The following is an 11,202-nucleotide window of genomic DNA, read 5'->3' on the forward strand; positions in this document are numbered from 1 at the left end:
CAAGAGTGCGAACCCACCCCAAGGTGTTCTGCCCATGCAGACAAGGCGCCGGTCTGCGTGCAGGCAGGAACACTACAATATACTATATTGTCTACATTTTTAAAAAGATTTACTTATTTATTACATGTAAGTACACTGTAGCTGTCTTCAGTCACACCAGAAGAGGGCATCAGATCTCATTATAGATGGTTGTGAGCCACCATGTGGTTGCTGGGATTTGAACTCAGGACCTCTGGAAAAGCAGTGAGTGCTCTTAACCACTGAGCCATCTTTCCAGCCCTGTCTAAACATTTTTTTGAGGGAAATTAATTTTATGTCTTTAGGAGTTTTGCCCCTGTGCTGCTGGCGAGTTGTGTATCAACACAAACGAGAGTCATCTGAGAGGAAGGGACCTCAACTGAGGCTCTGATTGGGCTGTAGGTGGCCTGTATGGAGGGCATTTTCCACATTAGTGATCAGCTCCTGCCTCCAGGTTTCTGCTCTCTTTGAGTCCATGCTGTGAATTCCCTCAGTGAACTGTGATTTGGAATATGTAGGCCAAATAAACCCCTTCCTCCTCACGTTGCTTTTAGTCATGGGGTTTGGTCACAGCAATAGTAAGCCTAGGACAGCCTGCATGCTTGTCTGTATACCATGTACTTGCCTGGTGACTCTCAGATCCTTGGAACTGGAGTTACAGTTGTAAGCCACCATGTTGGGGGCTGTGAATCAAACCTCAGTTGGAAGAGCAGTTAGTGCTCTTAACCAATGAGGTTCTCTCTAGCTCCACCATATTTTCTTTATCCAGTCATCCGTGCATCGGTATTGAGGCTGGTTCCTCCTTGGTTGTATTGAATATTGCAGCAGTAAACATGAACGTGCAACTACTTCTGTGGCACGCTGTCTTAGAGTATTCTAAGTCTGTGCAGTGGCTAATATATATTAATTTATTATATTGTATATTATTTTGTATTTATTATAGATTATATGATATATAAATAAAGTATATTTATAAATATATAGGATATATATAAACTATTTTCAGAATGGCTCAGCCAGTTTACATCCCACGACTGTTTTAAAGGGCTCCTTTTCCCCACATTTTTGCAGATTTGTCTTTTCCTTGATGATGGCCATTTCTGACTTGGGTGTGCGAAATCTCAACCAAGCTTGAATTTGCATTTCCTTGATGACTAAGAATGTTGGGATTTTCCAAAGAGTTATTGCCTTTTGTATTTCTTCCTCTTTATTTATTTGTTTATTTATTTTGAGAACTATGAGTTCACTTCTTTTGCCTGTTTACTGATGAGATGACCGCTTCTTGGGGGGTTTGACTGTTGGTGTTCCTGACATAGCCGAGCTGTTATCTCTGTCAGCTGGATGGTCAACAAGCACTCAGTTTCTGTCCCTGAGGCTGTTGTTTCCACTCCTGATTGCCTCCTCTGCTCCAGAGAAACCTTTTAACTTCTCGCAGCTTAGCTTGTCAATTCTTCGGATTATTTCCTCCTCTGAGTTCTTCCACAGAAGCTCCTTGCCTACATCGTTAAGAGTATTGTCTGTTTTTCTCAAGCAGTTTTGCAGTTCCAGGTCTTACATTTTTGACGTTGGCTCTGGTGAGAGAAAGGGATCTATTTTCTTATGCGGAAATCTGGTTTCCCGGCATCTTTTGTTGAAGAGATTATCTGTGTATAATGCTTGTTGTTTTTAGAAAGTTGTCATAATTATATGTCAATAGCTGTGCGGGATTATTTCTGCTCTCAGTTCTATTCTGCTGGTTCATGCATCTTTTTTTTTTTTTTTTTTTTTTTTGAGTGAATACCATGTTGTTCTGATCTCACAGCTCGGCAGCCTGACACGATCAGGTATTACAGGATCAGCTTGCTCTTGCTGCGTAGGCCTGCTTTGGTTATTTAGGGTCACTTTTGTTTCCATGAGCTGTTCAATAATTTAAAAATGTTCATGTGCAAAAACATTCTTTCCTTGAAAAAAATGTATTTCCAGTTTTATTGAATTGTGATAAGACAGTGTTGTTGATTTTATTTCTTCTTGGTAGAACTTATTAAACTTTTCCTGGTACCTCATATAAGACCAATTTCCATAAATGTTCCCAAGCACTTAGAAAAAAAGGATGCTCTGTTTTATAAGGCTGAAAAGTTCAATATGTATTTATAAGGTCTGCTTAAGGATTATAATGTTTATGCTTTTGCCCTTTCCTCCTCCTCCCCCTCTCCTCCTCCTCCTCCTCCTCCTCCTCTTTCTCCTCCTCCTCCTCTTCCTCCTCCTCCTCCTCCTCCCTATTTGCCCTGTCTTGAACAGAGAGGACCTGGCCGCTCCTCTAATTATTAATGAATGTTCCCGTGCTTCCCCCTCTTTGTCCTGTATTTGTGCTTCATGTATTCTGTTGCTGTGGTCTTTGCTGTGAATTACAGCCCTTAGACTCAGACAGCATTTGTTAGGCGGCTTTCTTACCAATGGCATCTGTCTTGTAAAATACCAGGGGCTTCCCTCCTGTGCTTCTGCCCAGTGCTCTGCCATCCCTTTGATTTGTTGTCTTTTAGAGGCACCCCTTCACAGTGAAGGGCTGAGTTCTGCCAAGTGAGTCAAACTGAGAGTTTGTTTCTTAAGTGTGCTAAAATGATTTAAATTTATCACTATGAATTAAAGCTTGTTCTCAGTCTTATTGCTTGCATGTATTTACTGTGCCTGTTCTATTTATCACCTTTTCACTCTCTAGTCTCTGCCTCTCTATCTGTTAAAGCAATCTTTTGGTGATCAGCAGCCCTTCCTGCTTTGCTTAGGTGGTTGTTTCCCACTGACTTGGTTACATTGGTCTTCCTTTCTTCCCTTTCCCACCTGTGTGTTTTACCTACTTCGAATGACACATTCATTATCTATGGTCAAATTAATATATTCTACTTTTGTATTTCCCCCTTCCTGTAACTAAAAAAAAATATGTGTTATTTCTCAGAGCACAAAAATTAACATTTCCTTTAATTCTTTTGTATAGTTATGGTTTGCCTGACATCTTTGGTTGTACAGTCAGTGTTCCTGATTTCTCCCTTAAGGTTCTTCACTTGTATATTATCTAGCTGAAGACTGGCTTCTAGTAAATTCTCAGAAAGGGCACCATTAGTATAATATTCCCACATTTTTAATGTTTAAGCTGCTCTGTAAAGAAGCACATGAAAAGATGCTTGGCACCATCAGTTACCAGAGACATGCACATAATGCCACAGGAGACACTGCCTCCCACTTGAAGCTGGGACTCTTGCACTCGCTGGCCATGTGCTATGAAACAGTTACAAGGCCGTGGAAAATAGAATGAAGTAGGCATAAAATTATCACACGGCCAAGCAAACCCATTTCTAGATGTATACCCCAAAGAGTTGAAACCAAACAGATACTTCTACCTAAATGTTCACAGCAGTGCTATTCAAAATGTACAGAAGGCAGAGGCAACCCAGACGTCTCAGGTGTCTATACATCCACCGATGGATAGAAAACAGAATCTTCACACGATGGCATATAACTAAGCCATAACAATAATATTGATACATGCTACAGCATGGATGGACCCTGAAGACATGTAAGAAGCTGGATATATAAAATCCATTCGCACAAAATACCTAGAATAGGTAAACTCATAGAAACAACAAAAACAAAAACAAAACAAAACAGGTCGACCTGAAACTGACAGAAGGCACTGACAGAGGGAGTAAATGAATATTTTCTCGTGGAGTGATGGAAATGTTTGCAAAGTAGAAAGACGCGGCTGTATGACACTGTGAATGAACTAATGCCACCAAACTGTTCGCTTTCACATAGGCAGTTTTATGTCATGTTAATGTCACCGCAGTGAAAGCCAGCTCCCTAGACCCCTAATATTTGACGCCTGGTGGAGTTGGAGCTCTCGGCATGCACTCTCAGCTTTGACAGGCGTCTTCGCCATTGCCTGCTTTGCATCTTTGCTCCGGAGAGCTCTCATGTTTATCTGATTTCGGCTCTTCATGTAAGCTTCCCCTCCTGCCTAGAACACTAGAGGATTGTTTTCTTTTGCTGTAATTTTGAGTGGTTTTACTTGGGTAACTGCTCAGGGTTTTCAAAGCTGAATGCTTGGAAGCAATTTTCCTACCCGCTGGGCAGCTTTTTCTTGCAGGGGCACTGTCTTATTAGTGCTTTCATGTTAGCTTGGAATCACTGTATTTTGTTATCAGTATCCCCGGTCCCACTTTTCCTCCGGGTCTAACTGCCTGCTTTCCCCCACTGATCTCTACTTTATTTCCCATCAGTTTCTTGTCTCTTTCCATCTATTTACTACTTTCCCTCAGCCTACATTTGGCTGTATTCTTTCCCCTCTTAGGTATCTTGTAACTTTACTTCAGAGTTAATTTTTTTTTTCTTCAAATTCTTTCCTAAAACCAATTCCCCACCTTAGAAATCCAAGGTTTTCAACTTCCACTTGAATTTTAAGATTCCTGATTTGTGATTTCATGCCCTGTGCGATTGTTTACTCTTTCTTGATGCAGGAGGAATGTTGTAATGCAATGTTCGGTTGAATTCGAGCTGCTGTTTGCTTTTGCAATTTTCCACCCTCTGAAAAGCTCTTCTTTTTCTTTCTTTTTGGTTTCTTGAGACAGGGTTTTTCTATGTAGCCAGGCTGGCCTCAAACTCAGAGATCCTCCTGCCTCTGCTTTCCAAGTGCTGGGGATTAAAGGTGTACACCATCACTGGCTGAAAACCCATGAAGAATAGCATACAACTAAAGCATAGCTGATAAATGATGCTCCATTTCTTCACATATTTATTTCAGTTAATCACTGATAGGAATTTACCAAATGAGTTTATTTCAGTATTAGTTATCATTAATGTTGCCATTTTTTTCCTCATCAGGTTGGTGAGTGACCAAATCTCACTTGTGACACAAGTCCCACTCCTGTGTCCTACTTCATAGGGCCACTTCTGATGGTCTGTCCTCTTAGTCTGGCTTTCCTGAAAGCAAGTAGATCTTCAACAAGGCTTCCCTGCAGACAGTCTCTGACTCAGGAGGGAGGGACTGGGGGGGGGGGAAATAAGAGGATTGGATGGAGGAGCCAATGCACAGCTGTGTTTTTAAATTCATTACCTCTATGAGTGCTGTGGCTTGATACTGCTAGACCCTTTGAGGACCTGCATAGAATACATCTCCATTGTCCATCAGGACAAGGGGATACATCTTCTTCCAGGACATCCTGATCCCATTGGCTGTGAGTTTGCTCCGAATGCTAATGCTCGTGAAGAGTTGGAGGTAAAGACTGAGAGGTCGGTCTAAAAGATGTAGCATACTCCTTATACTTCAGAGACTCCTCAGGGGATCACCACGGTCAAACACTTTTGAACATGTGAATGATAGTAACCTCAGTGTTTAGTTTTTCTTCAAATAAGCTCAATTGTTGTTGGTGGTAGCAGGGTGGTGTCCCACTGATGACCCTTTCAATGATAGTTGTCAAACCCTCCCTAGTGCTGGCTGCCTTGAGTAGGGTCCTGTTAACGGAACCAGCCTCATCCCTCTTTTTGCAACCGGTTTGCCTGTCATTATGATAACCGAGGTGTCCTAAACACTTTCTGGAAAGCATTCATGTTCCAGCTGTAGAAGACATGTAGCCAGCCACTGCTGCAAACTTTGCTTCAAGAGCCTTGCTCCCCCAGTCACAATGGTTCTAGACTATACCAGTACTGGAACACTTTACCCTGGTGGCCTCCAGATGACCCTGTCTTCACAGCTCCATATGCCTGTATCCCCAGACCTGGTAGCAGCCGACTTCATAAAATGGACCGGAAGAGGAACATTTCTCCAGTACAGTTAGCAAAAAGCTTGTGATTGGTGGGAGAGAGGCCATAATTATGTGAGTTTCATGTTTTCTGAGTCTGGACTCAAACTGTGGAGGACTTGCTTTAATACTAATTTTCTCCCTTCAAGATCCAAATGGATGTTTGAGAGCTAATTCAGGTCATTAGGCATGGGACAAGTGCCTTCACACACTGACTCCGCAATAAATCATTCATAAATCTGCCCTTTTTTTTTTATTCTGGAAAATTCTTTTTTTTTTAAAAAAAGATTTTATTATTATATGTAAGTACACTGTATCTGTCTTTTAGACACACCAGAAGAAGGCGTCAGATCTCATTATGGATGGCTGTGAACCACCAAGTGGTTGCTGGGATTTAAACTCAGGACCTTCAGAAGAGCAGGCAGTGTTCTTAACCGCTGAGCCATCTCACCAGTCCCTCTGGAAAATTCTTGACCATTACTTTTGGTAGCTGGTTTTGTTTCCTTTCCTCTCCTGTCTCTTCAGACTTATAAGTTCCCATGTGACCTTAAATCCTTTCTCTTCCCTTCTCTTTAGTATTCTCCATTTTCAGTTCACCAAATCTCTTTAGTGGTATATGATTAGACTATCCAGTCAATTTTTAATGGGTTTTCAAGACAGGGTTTCTCTGTGTAGCCCTGGCTGTCCTAGAACTCACTCTGTAGACCAGGCTGGCCTTGAACTTAGAAATCCACCTGCCTCTGCCTACCAAGTGCTGGGATTAAAGGCGCGTGCCTCCACGCCTGGCTCCAGTCAACTCTTATTTTTAGTTACAATTTTCGCTTATAGAATTTACACTTGGATCTGAAAATAATGTCTAGCTCCTCCTCGAAATGTCTCAGGTTGTTTTTTAGTATGACATCATATTGGATACTACTTGGAAGTTCCTGGATGACTGTTACTTGACATTGCCTTGTCATGTAGTCTTGACTCCTTGAATTACTACTTTAAATGTGGACTTTGCAAACATTGGTTATGAGCTGTAATAGTAATTTGAGGATGTAGAGAGTAGATTTTAGAGTTATGCTTCTGACAGTGATAGGCTGTGGTCCCAGCAACCCGAGATTACCTTAATCATTCAGAGATGGGGAGAATGAAAACAGAGGTCCAGACTGGATGGTCTGCTTTCTATTACCATTGTCTTGATGTCTTAGGCTTTTATCCCGACTCAAATGTGGAGGGCTTGGGTCTGTAGTCCAATAGCAACTTCTTTCCTTCAAGACCCAGAGGCCTATGAAGGGTCTGTGTAGCCTTTGACGCTCATGTTCAACCTGGCAGGTGCCTCTGAGGAGAGTAGCCCCAGTGCTAGACTTGTCCTCAAGGCTGTCATTAGGCTGTAGTTTGACCATTACCCTGTAGTTTGACATCCCAGATAGCCAGATGACACTTTTGACATCTTCAAATTACGTCTAGTGGTCTCAACAGAAGGGCGGCTCAGGTTCAGATCATCAAATTCACTAACACTGGGTAGAACGCCATCCTGCTGCGAAGGGTTCATTTTAAAAACCACAGACTCCTCTATTTTGGCACTGAAATGCTAGAAACAAGGGTAGACTTCAAAAACATGGTTTTAAAAATTATGTGGAAAAAAGCAAACTGTATAAACAATGTCTGCAGTCTGACACTTATGTAAATAAAAAGCAAAACAGTTCTATACATATTTTGTGGCCATGTGTGTGTGTTTACATACAAATGGTAAACTGGTGGGTGGGAAGCAGGTCTGGATTAGGGGTGCTATACAGCAGGAGACTTTAACCATCTGTATTCTGGTGTATAATGAGCATATAGGTATTTAGTATTTGTATTATTTTAAAATTTTTATTCATTTAAAAAACATAGCAAACAAACATGCCCAGATGTGGATGACTACTGGTTGGTGGGGTAACCAGGTCGCTCTGTCTCGTTGTCTTCAGCTTATTGATGCCCAACTGACAGCTTCTGAGAAGGTTTGATCCTCATCTTGTATTCTTATGGAAGGTGAGTGCAGAATTCCCTTTCTGTTAGAACCTTTATTCTGGATGTTCTTGGACCAACTAAGGCAATTCCCGATAGAGGAGAGTTTGAGAGAACTCAAGTTTCTTAGCTTAACAATGCCCTCTTCTGTTGCCACAGCCTGTTTAGTTTCTGCAGTCAATGTCCACTTCTTATTGACAATTTAATTTTATTTATCGTGTTTCCTGGGGAGCCATGGTTTTCACCAGGTTTCCTCCTTTCAGTGAGTATCTTCAAGAAATCTCTCCCTTTCCCAAAATGGCCTTCTCTCTGCTGCCTCTGTTCCCGCACACTCCATGTTGTTTCCTCTTCTCCTAGATATAAAGATCTGACTCTGCTAAGTGAGTTAGTCAGCCTGCTGCTGCCATACAAAAAATAAAAAAAATTCAGGTTTTCACTTGGCCCTGTCATTTCCAGCCTGCGAGGAGGCACAGCATGAGAGCAATGAGTATGTGCAAGACGGTGGGCATCTGGGACAGAGAGAGAGAGGAGGGGCTAGGGTTCAGTATCTCCTTAGGAGCACTTCCCCAATAGCTTAACCTCTTCTGACTAGGCTCCACTACCTCCCAATAGCAATCCGGGCTGATGACGACACTTTTAAGACATGAGCCTCTAGGGAACATTCTAGACACAAACCACAACAGCAGGCCTCACACCGCCTCTCAGGTTGGCTGGTCCCTCTCCCTTGCTGGCATCATCTGTGCTCTTGTAGCACTTGTCTTCTGTCAGCCCTCCTGCTATGTGCAGCCCAGGCCTTGCTTGTGATGGGTTTTGAGCAGACATTTACTTATTTCCCTCACTAATGTACAAAGTCGTATTTGTAGGCTCCGCTTCTCCCTCTGTCCTATGAGTGGGCTATTTCATGTCCCATTAGAATCCCAGACAATAACGTGCTAAGGTCTTTGACTGAAAATGAATACATGCATTTAGAGTTTAGAAAGGCTTGTGTCTTAGCTATCTTTTTTTGCTACATGCTTCTAATTTCATTGCCTTTTGCTTAGAGTAGCATGGGCTACAAGATCTGAGGCCTTTGGAAACTGAGATTTCCTTTATGGTTGAATATGCTGTTGATCTTCTTTTGAATGTTCCATGTGTGTTCTATCTGTCTAACCTTTGTGATCATGCTAAACATGCCTTTTCAACACCTCTGATCTGCCCTCTCTGGGGAGTTAAAATCTATAACTAAAATTAACGCATCTGTAACATTCTTTTGCCTGTTGCTTATTGTATTTTGAGGCCAAGTTTCTTGGTGCACACATGCTGGAGTGCACACATCCATGGCCCACTGCTCCCTCAAACAGTACAAAGCCTTTGTCTTTCATTTTCTACTGTGAACTCTCCTAGTCTTATAGGAAAATAGTTAAGCTGCCCTAATATGTACAGACTCGGTGTGTCTGTCTTGGGTTCTTTCTTCTTTGTCTGGGTTTGAAAGAAGTCAATCTTGGTTGTGAGAATAGATATCTCAAGCATCCTTCCAGAAATTCTCTTGCTGTTAGTAACATGTGAACCTATGCCAAAGCAGATCTGTACCAAAGATCTTGATTTTGGAAAAATGTTTATTTTAGACATTTATAAAACTTCCCTTTTGCTTCCTGACCAGGGCTGCCAGAGAGCTGTCTGAGGGTCTGCTTCTGTGACATGAAGCTCAGGTCCAAATATCAGTTCTAGCCGGGCGTGGTGGCGCACGCCTTTAATCCCAGCACTTGGGAGGCAGAGGCAGGCGGATTTCTGAGTTCGAGGCCAGCCTGGTCTACAGAGTGAGTTCCAGGACAGCCAGGACTATACAGAGAAACCCTGTCACGAAAAACCAAAAACCAAAACAAAACAAAAAAACCAAAAAACCAAATATCAGTTCCAGAAGGGCTGTGATGCCCTGCCATGTGAAATGTATGGTGACATGCACTGCCATCCAGCTACTTGAGAGATTGAGGCAGGAAGGCTTAGAGTTCAAGCCAGGAATGCCAGATTTGTCTGTACAGTAACCCCCTCCCACTGCCATCTCAAAAGAATAGAGACAAATCTTTGTACAGTGGAGCATTTTGAGAAGCCCCAGGAATTGCCATAGAGGTTGATACCCAAAGAAAGATACCAAGCAACGAAAGAGAGGAAGGAGTGAAAGAGGAGCGTCTGCTTTCAAAAGTGAAGTGCACTGGGCAGGAGGCTCACAGGTTCTAGGAAGCTGGGGCTAAGCAACTGAGTTCTGGGCCAGCATGAGCTGCACACTGAGGTGGTCTAGAAAACCAAGACTAAGCAGCCAGCCAAGCAAACAGTAGTCAGGCAGGCAGATGGGAGTGTTTGATTGAATAGAAGAATGAAAAGAATGGGTGCCAGGAAGATAGAGGTTAAGGTATTAATTTTAAAAAGAAAAGAAAAATCATTTGGAGAAATGGCTCAGTGGTTAGAAGCGCCTGCCGCCCTTACACAGGATCTGTTTGGATCCCAGCACCTGCACGACAGCTCACAATGTCCCATACCTCCAGCTCTAGTGTATCTAACCACCTTTTCTGACCTCTGCAGACACCCATCCTCACATACACATTCCCACACAACGACACACATATATACATAATTAAAAAGAAAATAAATACTTAAAATCAAACAAAAACAAATGGGTTAGTGAACAGAGAAATGAGGCTGTTATAGTAATGAGGACATGGTTGTCTAGAGAGTGTGAAGGGACAAAAAGGTATGGATCTCAGAGGGTAATCCACATTCTGTCCTACAGTGCCTAACTTCGCTACAGAGCACATAGCATTTGGAATGTCATTTGGGAAACAAAGCAGTGTCAGGGTAGATGGTGCAAGCCGACTTTTGTCTTTAATTCCAGTGCTCAGGTGGCAGAGGCAGGCAAAATTCCATGAGTTTGAGGACAGCCTGGTCTATATAGTGAGTCGCAGGCCAACCAGGGCTGCATAGTGAGTCGCAGGTCAACCAGGGCTGCATACTGAAATCCTGTTAAATAAATAAATAAATAAATAAATAAATAGGAAAGGAAAGAAAAATAAATGAAAACTGTTTAGGACAAAAGGAACCATAAATAAATAGGAAAGAGAAGAAAAATAAATGAAAACTGTTTAGGACAAAAGGAACCAGACTAGCAGTGTGGGCTTCCAGGGGTGGGATCGTGAGGTGCCATCTTCTGGCAACATTGAGATGGAAGTGAAAAATTCTCTCTTGCAAGATGAAAAAGGATATTTTCTAATTCTGTGTGCTTAGCTTTAAAATGTTTGTTTCTATTACTCTGATATTTTCTGGTTGACCTAGAGGCTGTTTGGTTTTGGAACAAAAGGGATGTAATGCTGTTGCTCCTACTCATGGATTTAATTAGGTATGGCCCAATCTATACTAAATCACGGCTCTAGCTTCTCTCCGTTAAGGTAGTCGA

This window comes from Mus pahari, chromosome 20 (genome assembly GCF_900095145.1).
Source record: "Mus pahari chromosome 20, PAHARI_EIJ_v1.1, whole genome shotgun sequence".
Taxonomy (NCBI): domain Eukaryota; kingdom Metazoa; phylum Chordata; class Mammalia; order Rodentia; family Muridae; genus Mus; species Mus pahari.